This window comes from Nycticebus coucang, unplaced genomic scaffold, assembly GCF_027406575.1.
Source record: "Nycticebus coucang isolate mNycCou1 unplaced genomic scaffold, mNycCou1.pri scaffold_46, whole genome shotgun sequence".
Classification (NCBI taxonomy): Eukaryota; Metazoa; Chordata; class Mammalia; order Primates; family Lorisidae; genus Nycticebus; species Nycticebus coucang.
Genome location: NW_026515579.1, coordinates 316,107 through 332,130, shown reverse-complemented (window position 1 = coordinate 332,130; position 16,024 = coordinate 316,107). Strand labels below are relative to the sequence as shown.

At 43.6% G+C, this 16,024-nt stretch overlaps 1 pseudogene; it reads right to left on the bottom strand.

The window, feature by feature from the left end:
• Positions 1-12,183: 12,183 nt before the first annotated feature.
• LOC128579341 (BEN domain-containing protein 6-like) lies at positions 12,184-13,021 on the bottom strand (annotated as a pseudogene).
• Positions 13,022-16,024: the final 3,003 nt, after the last annotated feature.

Genomic DNA, 16,024 nt, shown 5'->3' with positions numbered 1-16,024 from the left:
GTACATATTCTAGGGAAATTCTTTTCTTTTTTTTGGACAGAGTATTACTCTGTGTCCCTGGGGAGAGGATTGTCATAGCTCCTACCAACTTCAGACTCTTGGGCCCAGGCAAACCTCTTTTTTTTTTTTTTTTTTGAGACAGAGCCTCAAGCTGTCACCCTGCGTAGAGTGCATGGCATCATAGCTCACGGCGGCCTCCAACTCCTGGGCTTGGGCGATTCTCTTGTCTCAGCCTCCCAGGTAGCTGGGACTACAGGCACCTGTCACAACACCTGGCTATTTATTTTTATTTTTATTTTTTTTTTGGTTGCAGCCATCATTGTTGTTTGGCGGGCCTGGGGTGGATTTGAACCCACCAGCTTAGGTGTATGTGGCTGGCACCTTAGCCTCTTGAGCCACAGGCACCAAGCCCCAAGCAAACCTCTTGTCTCAGCCTCCCAAGTAGCTGGGATTACAGGCGCCTGCCACAACATCTGGCTAGTTTTTCTATTTTTAGTAGAGACAGGGTCTTGCTCTTGCTCAGGCTAGTCTCCAACTCTTGAGCTTAGGTGAGCCCCCATGCCCAGCTCTAGGGAAATATTTTTATTACTAGGAGACATGTTCAAGCATGTTTATAATTGAATTTTCATAATAGCGAAAAACTGGAAAAAATCCAAGTGTTCATCAATAGGAATATGTAAATACTTCTGTTAAATTATATCATGGAATACTGTACAGAATTGAACACAAATGAATAATAGCTGCATATATGTAGTATCAGTGCGAATCAATCTCAGAAATGTTTAATGTAAAGAGTAAATTGCAAAGGAATACTTACACCATGATCCCATTTAATATAAAATTTAAAAAATCACAGTACTCATATCTATTTTACTACATGTAGAGTAATAGGGTGGTAAACACGTATCCTTGTGCGGGAAGTAGAGAGTTAATTAACAACAGCTAATTTTTTTCATATTACATGCTGTAAAGTGTTTTAAGTACTTTATAAATATATACTTATTTAATTCTCTTAACTGAGCACTGACTGTGAACCAGGCATTGTTATTATTTTCACTCATAAATAAGGAATTTTAGGTGCAGAAAAACTTTAACTTCTCAAAGTTACAATGCTTGTAATCAAATCCAAGCAATCTGGTTTCAGAGTCTGTACTCTTTTTTTTTTTTTTTGAGACAGAGTCTCACTCCGTTGCCCTAGGTAGAGAGCTCTGGCTTCATAGCTCACAGCAACCTTGTTGCCTCGGCCTCCTGAGTAGCTGGGACTACAGGCATCCGACATAACACAGACCTCCTAGAGTGCTAGGATTACTAGTGGGAGCCACCAAGCCTGGCCTATTTTTTAATTCTTATTCATATGTTTATATTTGTATTTAATTAAACTGATTACAGTTTTAAACAAAAAATAACAAGAGTCAAGTTATTTGAAAAGGAATATAAGAAAGCATAACTTCCCAAACTATTTTCTAAATGAAAGTTTAGGAAGTCAATGCTATTTATTTTCTGTAATGTATTTCCTAGATAATAACTAATAAGGTGTAAAATATTAAAACATCAGATAGGTTAGGTGTTATTAGTCTTTTATATCTTGACCTAGATGGTAGGTACAAGGGTGTGTTCACTTGACGGTGATGCATCAAGCTGTATACTTTTGATTTGTTCAGTTCTTTGTGGTTATTTTATACTTTAATAAAATTCTTTAAAGATGTAATGCAAATATTAGAAAAACTTGAAATTTCAAAGATTTCTTATTACAACTATATTGTGTTTTTGTAGTGATGGTAGTAAGAGGGTTGTGAAATGAATTGGCTGGCTTTTTGAGCTACTATTTCATTTGAAAAGTCTGTAAAAAAGGATGAAGAAACTGTGTATTGATATGGAAAATTCCCCAAGATATAAATTATTATGTTAATAAAACAACAAATAAGATTTAAAAAAATATATATATATATTGTTATATACACGACTGTATTTAAAATTGAATCTAAAGGAAACCAAGTGAAAAAGTAGAAGCCCCTCTATCTTCCCACAAAGTGAGCACTAAAACTGCTGTCTGAACAGACGGCCTGCATGACCGATGTGCATGTTTACATACATTCATGTGTGTCTGCCTGTACATGTGTGTGTACACAGGAGTGGGACCTCTAACTGAGGTGTCAGCACAATGACTATCAGACACTAAAGAAGCATGCACTCTGCATCACCTCCCAGGTCCAGACGCACACAGACAATGGCTTTGAGAACCTGCCTTAGGGCTTTTAGGTCCCCATCTCCATCAGGGCTCAGAAAAGGAGGGTGTGATAAGACTGGTGGAGAGATCTCTTTGGAGAGTGTTACCACCATAGAGTGAGTCCCCATCCCAGCCCTTCCGGGAGAGTAGTGAGATTGACCATCTTACAGGAGGTATTTTCATGGAGGTACTACTCAGAGAGCTTAGAAACGTCTACCCTGAAGTCAGGAGAGAGACATGCAGGACTGAAGCCTCCTGCCCCATGCTGAGTGGGGTCTCATTGTCCTACTCTGCTCCTTCCCTGCTAGATGGGCAAGGCTAGAGGAATAGCCTATGCTCCTGGAGTTCATCAGTGGCAAGGATGCAAGAATGCTTCCTGTGGACCAAATGTAGTCCCGGGGGGTGAGCAGGGATGGCTTGTCTTCATCTCTGTCCAACAAGGGCCCCTGGAGAAGCCAGTCGAGGCGCACACCCGATGCCAAGGGATAAGAAGAAAAACGGAGGACCAGACGTGTGTCCGCCCAGGTTCAACAAGCTACAGGTACCTGTAAAGGGCCTATAGAAAACAAGATTCCATTTTAACCATCTGCCAGACCCAGAGTTCCCAAAGCCACACAGCCAGGCAGGAACAGTCCTGTCTCCTAGCCCCTTGTAATACTAGCAAGTGAGTGGTGAGGAGGCAGGCCTACCTCCTTACCCTTAGCAGGCTTCCAGCCCAAAGCCCCGAGTGAGTATAATGCTTTCTTCTCCTTGACAATGATGGGACAAACTCTGGCTATTGAACACGACCACAGTCAGGTTAATAGGAAGAGGAATTTAAATGCTTCATAATAAAGCAAAACCACAGATGCAGCATTCAGATAAAATACATAAATATCGTCAGATTTGTCTTCCAAAAACCAGCACCCAGAAGACAGTGCAGAGCAGGTGTCAAGACTGCTGTCATCTAGTGTCAGGTGAGCTTACACACCTTATCTCCCACCACCAGCTGGGACAGACTGCTCCATCCAAACCAGGCGCTCTCTATTCTGTGAATATACTTTGCAATGGGCCACGTTCCTGCTTTGCTTTGGTCATGCCCTTGACCTGGACTCCCCCTCTCCATCACCCCTAACCTGCCTACACACATGGAAATTATGCTATTCCCTCAAAGATGAGCTCAAATGCCTTCTCCTGTATGCCTCCTTCTCTGAGCATCTCCGGCAGCACCTGCTAGGTGAAGAATTCCTGTGTTCCAGACATCAGGAGCCTTATGGTCTGTTCCTCCTTGCTCCTTGTTGGACAGGGGTGGAGGCAGGGGCGGCCTCATGTTTCTGACCCTTACAAGGTCTAGAACAGGGCCTTGGCTACAGCAGAGCTCAGCACAGGCTGAGTGGCTGCACAAGGACTCCTGAGGGTTCCTGCCCTCGTCACCCAAACCTGGGGAGATGTACTCCAGCCCACAGCACCCCATAATACCCTCAATACAGCTGGGAAATGGTTTTACTGCAAAAAATCCCACCACACAGGTTAGGTTCTGTCCCCTCCCAGGAGAACCAAATTAGTCACTGGAAAAACAAAACATGCACCTTTAAGTAAACAGTGGTTTTTCAGCAATTGTAAAACACCTTTCTTCCATTTCCTTCCTAGAATCTTGAACTTTCTATGAGGTTATCAGAGAAAGGAGGGATTGTTAGAGTAACAATTTTTTTTTTTTTTTTTTTTTTAAGCAGAGTTAGTTTGGGGTCAGATTTCTAAAGCACCAGAGAACACTGAAACTTTGGAAGCTAGTCCCAAATCCATGGCACTTGGCTGTTCCTTTCCCCACCTGGGTGGGGACTGTATAAGGGCTCACTTCAGCCTGGGATGTGTGGGTGTGTGTACATGTATGCACAGAGCGAAGCAGTGAGTGTGCATATTTGTGAGAGCACTTACTAGAGTGTGGTAGTTAAGAGTGTGGTAAATGAGTGTGTGTGTGACAGCAAGGGCATGTGGGGACAAAGCATTCTATCAGGTAAGTAGCTGTGAGCCCTTTCACAGGGCACGTGAAATAAAGTACCCATCCTGATCTGGAATTAGGCCTCCCTAATTCCAAATCCAAGAGTAATAGAGTTGAGGTGTGTTATTAATGACAACTGAAGTCAATTACTGAGTCCCAGGATCCTTCTAGCATATTATTATTAATCCTTGTAGCACAGCTAGGAGGAAGATCACCTCATCTTCATTAAAGAGGCCTGAAGGGAGACCCAGAGGCGTTCAGGCACTTGTGCAGGGTCCCACAGATAACAAGCAGTAGAATTGGGCCTGGGAGACAAGTGAGCTGAATCCTAGCCAGTGCCTTCCCATGTCACCATCCCGCCTCCATGGGCTCAGAAAGCTGCCTGACCCAGACACATTTTCCAAAGGTAATCGGGGGCTAAGAAATTCAACGATCACAGGGGCATTTCCATTACCTCAGCTCTCCTTAGCAGCATCAGCACCCATATTCGAGGCATGCTTTTAAATTTTATATGACTGTGTGTTCTTGTAGAAAACATAGGCTGTTATAACTGTAAATGGTCTTCAAAGATCACCATGAGGTCCATTTCCTTTGTCCACTCAGAGAAAAGAACGTCTCTGGGAGGAGCATTTGCATATACAGTGTATGTGCAATGTATTATTTATGTGCATTTATACAGAAAGGGGTTTCAGCTACACGAAGGTAGAGTGTATGGGGTATGGGCAAGTCTTTCTCCAGCTGTTAAAGAACAACCTGTCTGGTTCAGTGTTTAAAGATTTTTGTTTCCTATAATTGCACTAATACAAGTTATATTGAAAAGCCAAATGACCCCTTTAACGAATGAAAAAGAGATGCCTGCCTATAACAGGAGTCCCACAGCTAGACCTCCACGAGTGCTGTGAGAATGCCCCCCCTTGGAGTTGTTATAAACACAATAAAACATAATATGTCATAATGAAATGCATATTCTAATACAATATGATCCCCTTAATGAGGAAAACTGGAGGGGGAGGTTGTTTTATTTATAATCCTCTAAATCCAGGTAAATTGTACATGTTTAAAATTTCTATACAAATAACGTCACAAAGAGCTATACAAATAGTGTCACAAAGAGCTTTTAATACACAAGAGTGTATTTGGTCTGGACAAGAGACAACTTAACAGATTAACAGACAAAGTCAAGGTGTGATGAAATGCTAAGCAACAACTAGGGTAGGGGTTATTTTTCTTTTTTTTTCTCTCTCTTTTTTTTTTTATTGTTGGGGATTCATTGAGGTACAATAAGCCAGGTTACACTTATTGCAATTGTTGGTAAAGTCCCTCTTGAAATCATGTCTTGCCCCCATAAAGTGTGACACACACCAAGGCCCCACCCACCTCCCTCCTTCACTCTTTCTGTTTCCCCCCCATAACCATAATTGTCATTAATTGTCCTCATATCAAAATCGAGTACATAGGATTCATGCTTCTCCATTCTTGTGATGCTTTACTAAGAATAATGTCTTCCATGTCCATCCAGGTTAATACGAAGGATGTAAAGTCTCCATTTTTTTAATGGCTGAATAGTATTCCATGGTATACATATACCACAGCTTGTTAATCCATTCCTGGGTTGGTGGGCATTTAGGCTGTTTCCACATTTTGGCGATTGTAAATTGAGCTGCAATAAACAGTCTAGTACAAGTGTCCTTATGATAAAAGGATTTCTTTCCTTCTGGGTAGATGCCCAGTAATGGGATTGCAGGATCAAATGAGAGGTCTAGCTTGAGTGCTTTGAGGTTTCTCCATACTTCCTTCTAGAAAGGTTGTACTAGTTATGGGACTTCATTAAACTGAAAAGCTTCTGTACAGCTAAGGAGGGGCGGCGCCTGTGGCTCAGTTGGTAAGGTGCCGGCCCAATTTACCAAGGGTGGCGGGTTCAAACCCGGCCCCGGCCAAACTGCAACCAAAAAATAGCCGGGCGTTGTGGCAGGCGCCTGTAGTCCCAGCTACTCGGGAGGCTGAGGCAAGAGAATTGCTTAAGCCCAGGTGTTGGAGGTTGCTGTGAGCTGTGTGAGGCCACGGCACTCTACCGAGGGCCATAAAGTGAGTCTCTGTCTCTACAAAAAAAAAAAAAGATGAACTGTACAGCTAAGAATAGGGGTTATTTTTCATACCGGATGTGGTCCCTAAAAGTGAAGGGTGATTTCCCAAATCACTCCAGATTCCCCAGTTCATTCAAAATCGATAAACAAGTCAGAGGGAGAATGTGGCTCCCATGCTTCTAGAAGGAATCACGAAAAGCTTTTGTATTCCCTCTCATGATGTTTTTAAAACCATCATATTTGTTATTGTCTAAATTGAATTGTGGGTGAAAACAATTTCCTGTTCACCTGCACTGTTTGTTTCCTGAGAAGGCATCTAGAAACACTGGTTTTCTGAGCTAAGTCAAAGTAATATAGGATTTTCCTTTGTCAATATTGAGACTTTTACCTCTGGGGAGAACCTGTTCTCTCCCTCCCTCCCTCCCTCTCTCTCAGCAAAGCATATTTCCTTCTCTCTCTAATTGGATTTTCTGAAAGAATCTGTTTCCCTTTCTCTCTTCCAGATGCTCAAGATACAGCACTGTACAAAAAGTCATTGGCTGGTGTCGTTCTTGTCTTTTTCTGCCACATTAACCCAGTAGGGGGTTTAACAGCCTGAGGTTTTGAAAAGCTGTTGTCAAGTCCTGAAAGCTCCCAAATGCAACTTAAATGGTTATTAGCTAGTAGGATACATCCCCTGCATTCTAATACCTCCATTTAAATAACAATAATAAAGAAAATAATAACAATAAGAGTAAACTCCATGCCTTCACAGCCATGATTATACCCTACCACCCACAGACCACACAGTCTACAGGGCATTTATACAGGATCTAGGAGTGAGGGTCTGTCTTTTGGTTTAGTGGTGGGCACGCCTGATTTCACAGGCTGCCAGCAGGGGTCGCCCAAGTCATCTAGGAGCCAAATCAGAGCTTTCATGACATTGTGGATAATTCCTTTAAAGAATCCAAGGCACAGCCTAAATGCCCACCAACCCAGGAATGGATTAACAAGCTGTGGTATATGTATACCATGGAATACTATTCAGCCATTAAAAAAAATGGAGACTTTACATCCTTCATATTAACCTGGATGGACGTGGAAGACATTATTCTTAGTAAAGCATCACAAGAATGGAGAAGCATGAATCCTATGTACTCAATCTTGATATGAGGACAATTAATGACAATTAAGGTTATGGGGGGGGAAGCAGAAAGAGGGATGGAGGGAGGGGGGTGGGGCCTTAGTGTGTGTCACACTTTATGGGGGCAAGACATGATTGCAAGAGGGACTTTACCTAACAATTGCAATCAGTGTAACTGGCTTATTGTACCCTCAATGAATCCCCAACAATAAAAAAAAAAAAGAAAAAAAAATGGAGTTAACTTGGTCCTTACAGTTATGTTAAAAATTAAAATGTGAGATGAGGAAATTTCCAGGAAAATGCCCTTATTTTCTGCTTTTAGAAACCAAAAGAATGTCTCATTATGGCGTTGCATCCGAGAATCGGAATCCCCAAGAGAGAGCTGGACACCAATGCAAATCACATGAGGGCATTTATTCAGGCTCGAGCCAAGGTGGTCGGCCTTCCCCCAGATGCAGCTGGTGAGACCTAGAGCCTAGAGCCGTGTACTCGTCGTGGGTGGGGGTTTTTATGCGGTGGATATGGGGTGAGGGGCGTGGGAAGCAAAGCATGGCCTTTGGATTGGTTATCTCTTATGCCTATACTAGAATTTAAAGCTGATAGGGTCCCGCCAATCTCAACAGCCAGAAGGGTGGGGGGTGGAATGGGGAGGGTTCTGACACACTCCGGGAGATAGGGACACATCCCAGGAGACAGGGCTATCCCTTTATGTTCATCTACATAGAGATGAAATGGTTTTGTAATATCAGGGAGTCCGGAAGTGGGGGAAGAGAGCAGAGCAGTCTTAAGTTCTCTTTCTGTTGTCCATTTGAAGGGGTGTCCCTCCCTCATGGCTTCATAGAGGGGTTTTGCAATTTCAGCAAAGCCTGGTACCCAAAGTCAACAGAACCCTGCAGACCCCAAAAAGTCTCGCACTTGCCTGGGGTTTGTTGGGGTTGGGATCTTAAGTACAGTCTGCTCCCTGGCCTCAGTGAGCCATCTCTGTCCATCTTTAAGGGTATATCCCACGTAACTCACAGTTTGCTGACAGATCTGGGCCTTCTTTTTTTTTTTTTTTTTGTAGAGACAGAGTCTCACTGTACTGCCCTCGGGTAGAGTGCCGTGGCGTCACACGGCTCACAGCAACCTCTAACTCTTGGGCTTAAGCCATTCTCTTGCCTCAGCCTCCCAAGCAGCTGGGACTACAGGCGCCCGCCACAACGCCCGGCTATTTTTTTGTTGCAGTTTGGCTGGGGCTGGGCCTGAACCCGACACCCTTGGCATATGGGTCCTGCGCCCTACTCACTGAGCCACAGGTGCCGCCCCGATCTGGGCCTTCTTTGCTGATGCTCGATATCCCCATCCCCCACCCCCCCAAGTGTGACGAGCAGGTCTCAGTTAGTCTCTCCCACCTGGGGTTAGGGATTCTAGGCTACTTGAAGAGAAGACTTTTTAACTCCCCTAAAACAGGATCCCAGGAATTTGAGCAGAAAGTAATTATTGACCTAAGTGTGATTATGCTATAGCTTTTAAAAACTATTATGCCTTTCTAATGTAGCTTATTACCTAGAGTTCAACATCTACTTATCTTAGATGGAATATTTTGCTGAAGATCCTTTCTGTAAATCAATTACAGTCATGTGCCACCTAACAAGCTTATGTCAACAATAAACTACATATGTCATGGTAATCTCATAAAAATATAACAAGGCTATACAGGTGTACCTTTTAAAAATCTTTTCTACTATATTTTTACTGTATCTTTTCTATATTTAGATACACAAATACTTCACCACTGTGTTATAGTTGCCTGCCATATTTAGTACCATAACATACTGTACAGATTGGTTACCTAGGAGCAATAGGCCATACCATATAGCCTGGGTATATAACAGGATACACATATACCACCTATACCACAACAACTAAATTGCCTAATGCATTTTTTTTAATTAATTTATTTTTTATTGTTAAATCATAGCTGTGTACATTAGTGCAATCAGGGGTATAATGTGCTGCTTTCATATACAATCTGAAATATTCTCATCAAACTGTTCAACGTAGCCTTCATGGCATTTTCTTAGTTACTGTATATAGGCATTTGTATTCTGCATTTAGTAAGTTTCACCTGTACCCATTCTAAGATGCACCTAGATGTGGTCCCACCGATTACTCTCCCTCCACCTAAACCTCCCCCCTCCCTTCCCCTTCCTTGGCCCTTTCCCCATAATTGCATTTTTTTTAATGATGCATTTTTCAAGCTCCTCCTCACATGGCAAGCAATGCATAACTGTATGTGAAATCCCTTAATTAGGGATTAAGTTGCTAAAGTAATTTCTAAAGTTATCATTATTTACTATGTATGAGATTTTTTTTTAAGGAACCAAAAATGTGTTTTGTGTCAGGGGAACTTAATTTGGGGCTAGATTTTTGATTATTTAACTTGCTCCAGAGTTGCAAAGTGTTTTGTTTTGAAGAAGGGAGTGAAAGAGAAAGTGGTTGAAGTCTGAAAAAGTATTTGAAGTTTTATTCTATTTAGGGTAAATTATTATAATTCTATTTAAATAAAACCAGTAAAGAAAATGTCAAACTTTAAGAATACTAGTTTCTTCCCAGCTACTCGGGAGACTGGGGCAAGAGAATCGCTTAAACCCAAGAGTTTGAGGTTGCTGTGATGCCACGGCACTCTACTGAGGGCCACATAGTAAGACTCTGACTCAAAAAAAAAAAAAGAATACTCATTTCCTGTGAAATGTGAGAGGAAGGAAGAAAGTCAGCACCAATTCCAGAAATCTGATTCTAACAACAGGTCATCTCTAAATGAGGTAAATCTTGGAATCACCTCCAACTTTAAAACCATTACTGTGTACCAAGTCATATGCTAGATTCTGGGAAAAAGACGAAGCACTATTTTATCTCCAAGTGAGAGAGACAAACCTCTCTCCTGTGTCCACAACCATATTAGAATTCTAACAGTCCTCACTTCTGCTCTCCAAACTTCAAATAAGGGGTCAGAGCCAAGAGCCAGGACTTTAGTAAAAGCACCAGAAATACTCTCAGAGTTCCACATTTTCCTAAGAGTGATACACACTGAAGAGTTGTGAAATAATTCACTTGGGTTCTGTTATAGTAGTATTTGAAGATAATTATTTAACATGCTGACTTTAACACACTATGTGTCTTTCTCCATGTGTGCGTACAGGATAGACCTCTGAAAAGCGGCCTACTTACTTCTAGATTATTGACTGTGTTTGCCCATTGCTGACCTAAAGGGCTATTCACTTGCAGCAATACCTTCTCTGCTAAGTTGAATTGCTCAACTCTTAAAACCCTTCCTACAGAAATTTCAGAGTCATCTCTGATTCCATGGCAGCCCCTACATGATAGAGTGGTGAATTAATTGTCAAACATGGAAGAAAGGATACTGAAAGTTGAGCAGAAATGGCAACATTTTAGAGTAACTAACCAATGGAACAAATGTGTGTTCTGTCTGCCGCCCTAACTGGTGCTCATGTTTTTTTATCTTTTCAGTGGGATTTATTTACGGTTAAGTAAAAGTAGCAAATGTTACGTAAGTTATTTCTTTAAGAACATTTAATTTATACAACTACATTGTTATCAAGCAACATTTATGGAATGTGCCCTGGATCTGGGATATTGAACTTTGTAACTATTGTAGCATTCTCTTTTCCAAGTTTAAACATGACCTTGTGCAGTGAAGAAGCATGGCTTCTCATTGTAGAGTTATCTTGTATGACAACCTGACCTGCAGGAAGGCTTTGGGTGTTTAATCTTCTATTGATTTACAAAATGATTTGTGTGTGTGATTATTCAACCCATATGATTGTTTCAACTCATTTTTCTTCTGCTGTGATTAAAATAAATCAGCTAAAACTAAGCAGTTTAGCAACATAGTCAACCAAATAGATATGACGTTATATCTTCTATAGGATGTCTTAGGCGATATTGATGTTTTATATTCCACATATGTAGTTAATATACTTTGGGCAATAAAAAGTTAAAACATGTCTGGTAAACAAACAAAAAGAAAATTCTGAAAATCAATGCATTGTTTTAACAATCCCCCAAACCTGGATTTGTGTGTGTGTGTGTGTGTGTGTATGTTAGTGTCATATTAAAATAAAAAAATCTTGACACCTGCAAGATTTTTTTCATATTCCTATTTTATACATTTTTAGATAATGGAATAATTCTATAATTTTATTGCTAAAATCTTATTACTTGTTAGTCATGATTATCAGATTTTCATTATTATCTGAATTTGTTGCTGTCATATTTGTGAACATCGATTATTTCACTGTTTACTTTTCCAAACATGTACTTACACTAAGATTCAAAAACTCTAAAGAGGAGTCATTGATAATAATAAATGTATAATGATCAGTTGGGACAATGAATAATCTTAAAGATTGAAATTTTTGTTGCTATGATAAGAATTCTGACTATCCAGTTAAGTTAGCTGTACAGAGTAGTATGGGGGATCAGGAAATGCATATTTCCAAAAAATGATATTGCATGCTTATTTGATTGGGAGAAATTCTCTGGTCTGATGCATCAGTGGTATTTAGGAGGGATTCTACCTACATGCAGCTTCTTCAGCGAGCTTGTTGGTCCCTCAGGGAGCCCAGTGATGATACGATGTCTTACAGCTTGTCACTGCAGATGTCTGTCTCTGCTCACTGCCAGGAAGTTTGCAGATTCTCCACAAAATCCAATGCTAGATTTAGAACTGAAGGAGCTTTGTTACAGATACCTGTAATACCAAAATAATCTAGTTAATATCCCGAGAGTTAGGATTTTTGCTTAAATTTGGCTTCTTGGTACAGTTGTTTAGCTTTTGCCCTATCATTCTCCTAATTGAAACATCATCCGTATTGGTAAATAATTGTTTTGTTACTCCTATGATTTCTTGAACTTCATTCTGATTCATAGCTGGTTTTCCGGCTTTGTCCCTTGAAGTACAGGATTTTGCTCCCGTCAGGCTGTGTGTGGCCATATATTCATTTGTGTATAGCACTTGCATTAAGTCATTAATAAACTTCAGAGGTTTGCTCTTATTAGAACGGGCAATCTGCCATTTCTCAATCTTGAACTGCTTCTTATCAGCCTGATGCTCTTCCTCAGCCTTCAAGGAAACTGGTGAACTGCAATTAGCATTAGAGTTACTGCATGTTGAAGTAAATGAATCTGGGGAGGAGTTGTTTGTTGCTCTCCAGAGGGTGGACGCAGACGTAGACGTGGTTCCCACACCTTTAAGCAGGGCTTCTGCCATACCAACCAGCTCCTCAAACTGGGTGACTGCCTGTGGTAACACTTGAAGCATGACCAAAGACTGTCGAAGTCCGCTGTTTTCTTTTCGTGTTGGTTAGTTTTTCTTTCAGGCTTTTTATTTTGGTGCACAATTCCTCCTTAGACAGTTCTGCTAAGGGCTCTTCATCCTCACTGGAGATCTCACCGGGCAGAAAGGCATTTCCCGAATATGGGTCTCTCTGTCCGTTATCCAGGTCATTATTTGCATTTTCTGAGTTCATTGTCTCTGTCCTTTTCCTCTTTCCTTTTCTAAAAGCTTGAGTATTGGCGATTTCATCTGTTGGAAAGATCATCTGCATTTTCTCAATTTGTTATCAAAGGTTTTCTGAGATGGTAGGAGGAAGGAATGTCCATGTAGATGATGCTATTCTGCACGTGGCCCAAAAGTTAATGTTTTCCGGGTCTGCCTGCTCCAAAGCCCCAGCCTCGGGGCCGGGCGCAGGGAGGTGGGAGGTAGGGGGAGCACCGCCAGGAGGCTCCCGCCAGCGCCTCGCCGTTCCCCCTGGCTCCGTGGCGCCCCCTGACGCCAGACTCCCCAGCAGTTGGGCCTAGGAAGGCTGGACAGGCGGAAGCCCCAGGTGTCCACGAAGCGAAGAGGTGCCTGGCCAGTGCACCTGAGGACAGTGCAGACAGGCCGGCAGCCCCGCGGGAGGGCGCTGGGCGCTGGGCGCTCAGGCCAGAGCACAGCCCGCCGCTGCCGCCGCCGCCGCCGCAGCTGCCGCAGCCAAGTCCGCGCACCCCGCAGCAGCCTCCCGGCCCTGGTGTCCAACTGGTGATCGTTTTGCAGGTCAATTGTGTTTCTTGGAATCAGTACTTCCTGGGGGAAGAAGAATATCTCTGGGATTTCAGCTTGGAGGAAGACGAGTTCAGGCTGCCAGAACCGAGCTAGCACTTCTGAATGTGCCAAGAGGCGAGGCCCTGTGACGTCCTTGGGAAGCTCCGGCGCCCCTACCATAATGGGCTGCTGGAGTCCTGGGGCTACCCTAGTCTGTGGCCGAAATCTTGCTCTGCTAAGGGCGGGAGGGATGTTCTGGTGTGAGACAGTTGTATCTCTGTGGGGAGGGGTTTGGGCTCAGGGACTGTGGGCAAAAGCTCACCCTGGTGGCATGGAGCCAGCCCGAGCTTAATAAAGGTTGCTGCGTAAACAAAGGTTGTCCTAGATAAAGGGTGGGGGCGGGGCACTCAGTTGCCGTGGGTGCTCGCGCTGCGCAGCTGCCATAAGAGTTCCGGCTCTCATTGGCGCCGGAGCCTCTGGACATTATGTCCCTACTGCGACTGTGGACCCCACGGGTCCTTCTCACGGGGCAATTGTTGTGGCTGCTGATACAGGCAGCTCCTGTTTGGAGGTGGCCCCGGGACAGGGTCCAGCCTACCTCCGAATCCCCAGGGCCGAAAGAGCCCTGGTCTTCCCTCTCTTCCGATCTCTCACCCGAATCCCCTCATGTGCCTACACCCCCAGCAGATCCTGGGGACTTTGATTACCTGGGGTCTTCTGCTCCTTCCCACTTGTTGGCTTCACCTCAGGAGTTGCCTGAGAATTTGGCTCCATTCCTGGACAGGGATTCAGCTCAAGAGCTACTTCAAGGGCCAGATAGGCTTACTATTCTACGTCGTCGGCTTCTGAGGAATAAGCTAAGGAGACGAAGAAGGCTTCCAGAGGTGGTTCCAACGCCCGGCTGGGATCAGAATCGAGTCCGAACTCTGCGTCCTCAACTCATAAGGAAGATTCAAACTGTAAGTCCAGATGAGGTTACAGGTCACCAGGCATCTGAAATACTTGTTCCACCTCTAGATAGTCACAGTTCAAAACCAACAACATTCACTGTTTCACCAAAGAACCTAAAGGAAGATCTAGCTCAACATCCACAGCTCACTAAAGTTGTTGCTGGAGCTCTAGACCAATTTGAATCAAAATCTCGGTCTTACAAACAAATTCTGCAGAATGACGATAATACAGATCAAAGTATGGATTTACTTTACCCTGGCAGCATACCTCTGGGATTTGCGAGAAACCCAGAGGTGGCTCAAGACGCCCCTGCACAAGGTGAACTTTCTCAGTTGAATGTAAAAGATGAAAGTCGAAATCCAGAGACCCCTGAGAAGATCCCATCCTCTTTACTCCATCAAGAAACCCTAGAAGAGTACCCTGAGGAAGTAGAACCTTTAACTGAGCAGCAGGCCCCAGCTCAGGCTCCACAGATTTTTGAGCAGGCAGAACCTTCTTTAACAGAGCAGGAGGCCTCAGCTCAGCAGCCAACTAATACTGAAGAGGATGTGTCTCAGCCAGTGATACATCATGAGGTAAATGTTCCATCTCAAACTCGGGCTGAAATTTATCATTCAGTCTTGCCCAAAGTCACAGTTAAACCTGTAGATCTGGATCTTACACTAACTTCAGAGCCAAGTAACAACATTGAACCTACTTTAAGCCAGCAGCAGGCCCCAGCTCAGCCTCCAGCGCACCCTGAAGAGGTGGAACTTTCCTCAACCCAACAAGAGGTCTCACCTTTTGAGGAGGTTGGACTGTCCCCAACCCAACAAGAAGGCCCAGCTCAAAATCTAGAGCACCCTGAGGAGGGTGAACCTTCTGCGACACAGCAGGGAACACCAGCTCAGCCTCCAGGCCTTCCTGTGGAGGCTGAGCCTTCCGTTAGTGAGCAGGAGCAGCCACCTCAGCCTTTTGTGTCTCCTGGGGAGGCTGAACCTTCTCAAATCCAGCAGGAGGTCACAGCTCAAGCTCCAGAGTCCCCCATGGAGAATATAGCTCAAACTCCACCTAATCATGAGGTGACAGTTCAACCTCCAAGTGAGGATCAACCTCATCTTTATTACTTGCCCAATGTTTCAGTTAAACCTCCAGATGTGGAGGTTAGCATAACTTCAGAGCCTACCAAAGAGGCTGAATCTTCTTTAACCCAGCAGGAGATCCCAACTCAGCCTCCAGAGCATCCTGAGGAGGCGAAACCTTCTGCCACCCAGGAGGAGACCCCAACTCAGCCTCCAGAGCATCCTGAGGAGGTGAAACCTTCTGCCACCCAGGAGGAGACCCCAACTGAGTCTCCAGGCTTTCCTGCAGAAGCTGGACCTTCCCCCAGTGAGGAAGAGCAGCCACCTCAGCCTTTTGTGTCTCCGGGGGAGATTGAACCTTCTCAAATACAGCAGGAGGCCACAGTTCAAACCCCAGAGTCCTCTATGGAGAGTATAACTCAAACTCTACCTAATCATGAGGTGACAGGTAAACCTCCGGATGTGGAGGTTACTATAACTTCAGAGCCTATGACGGAGGCTGAATCTTCTTCGGC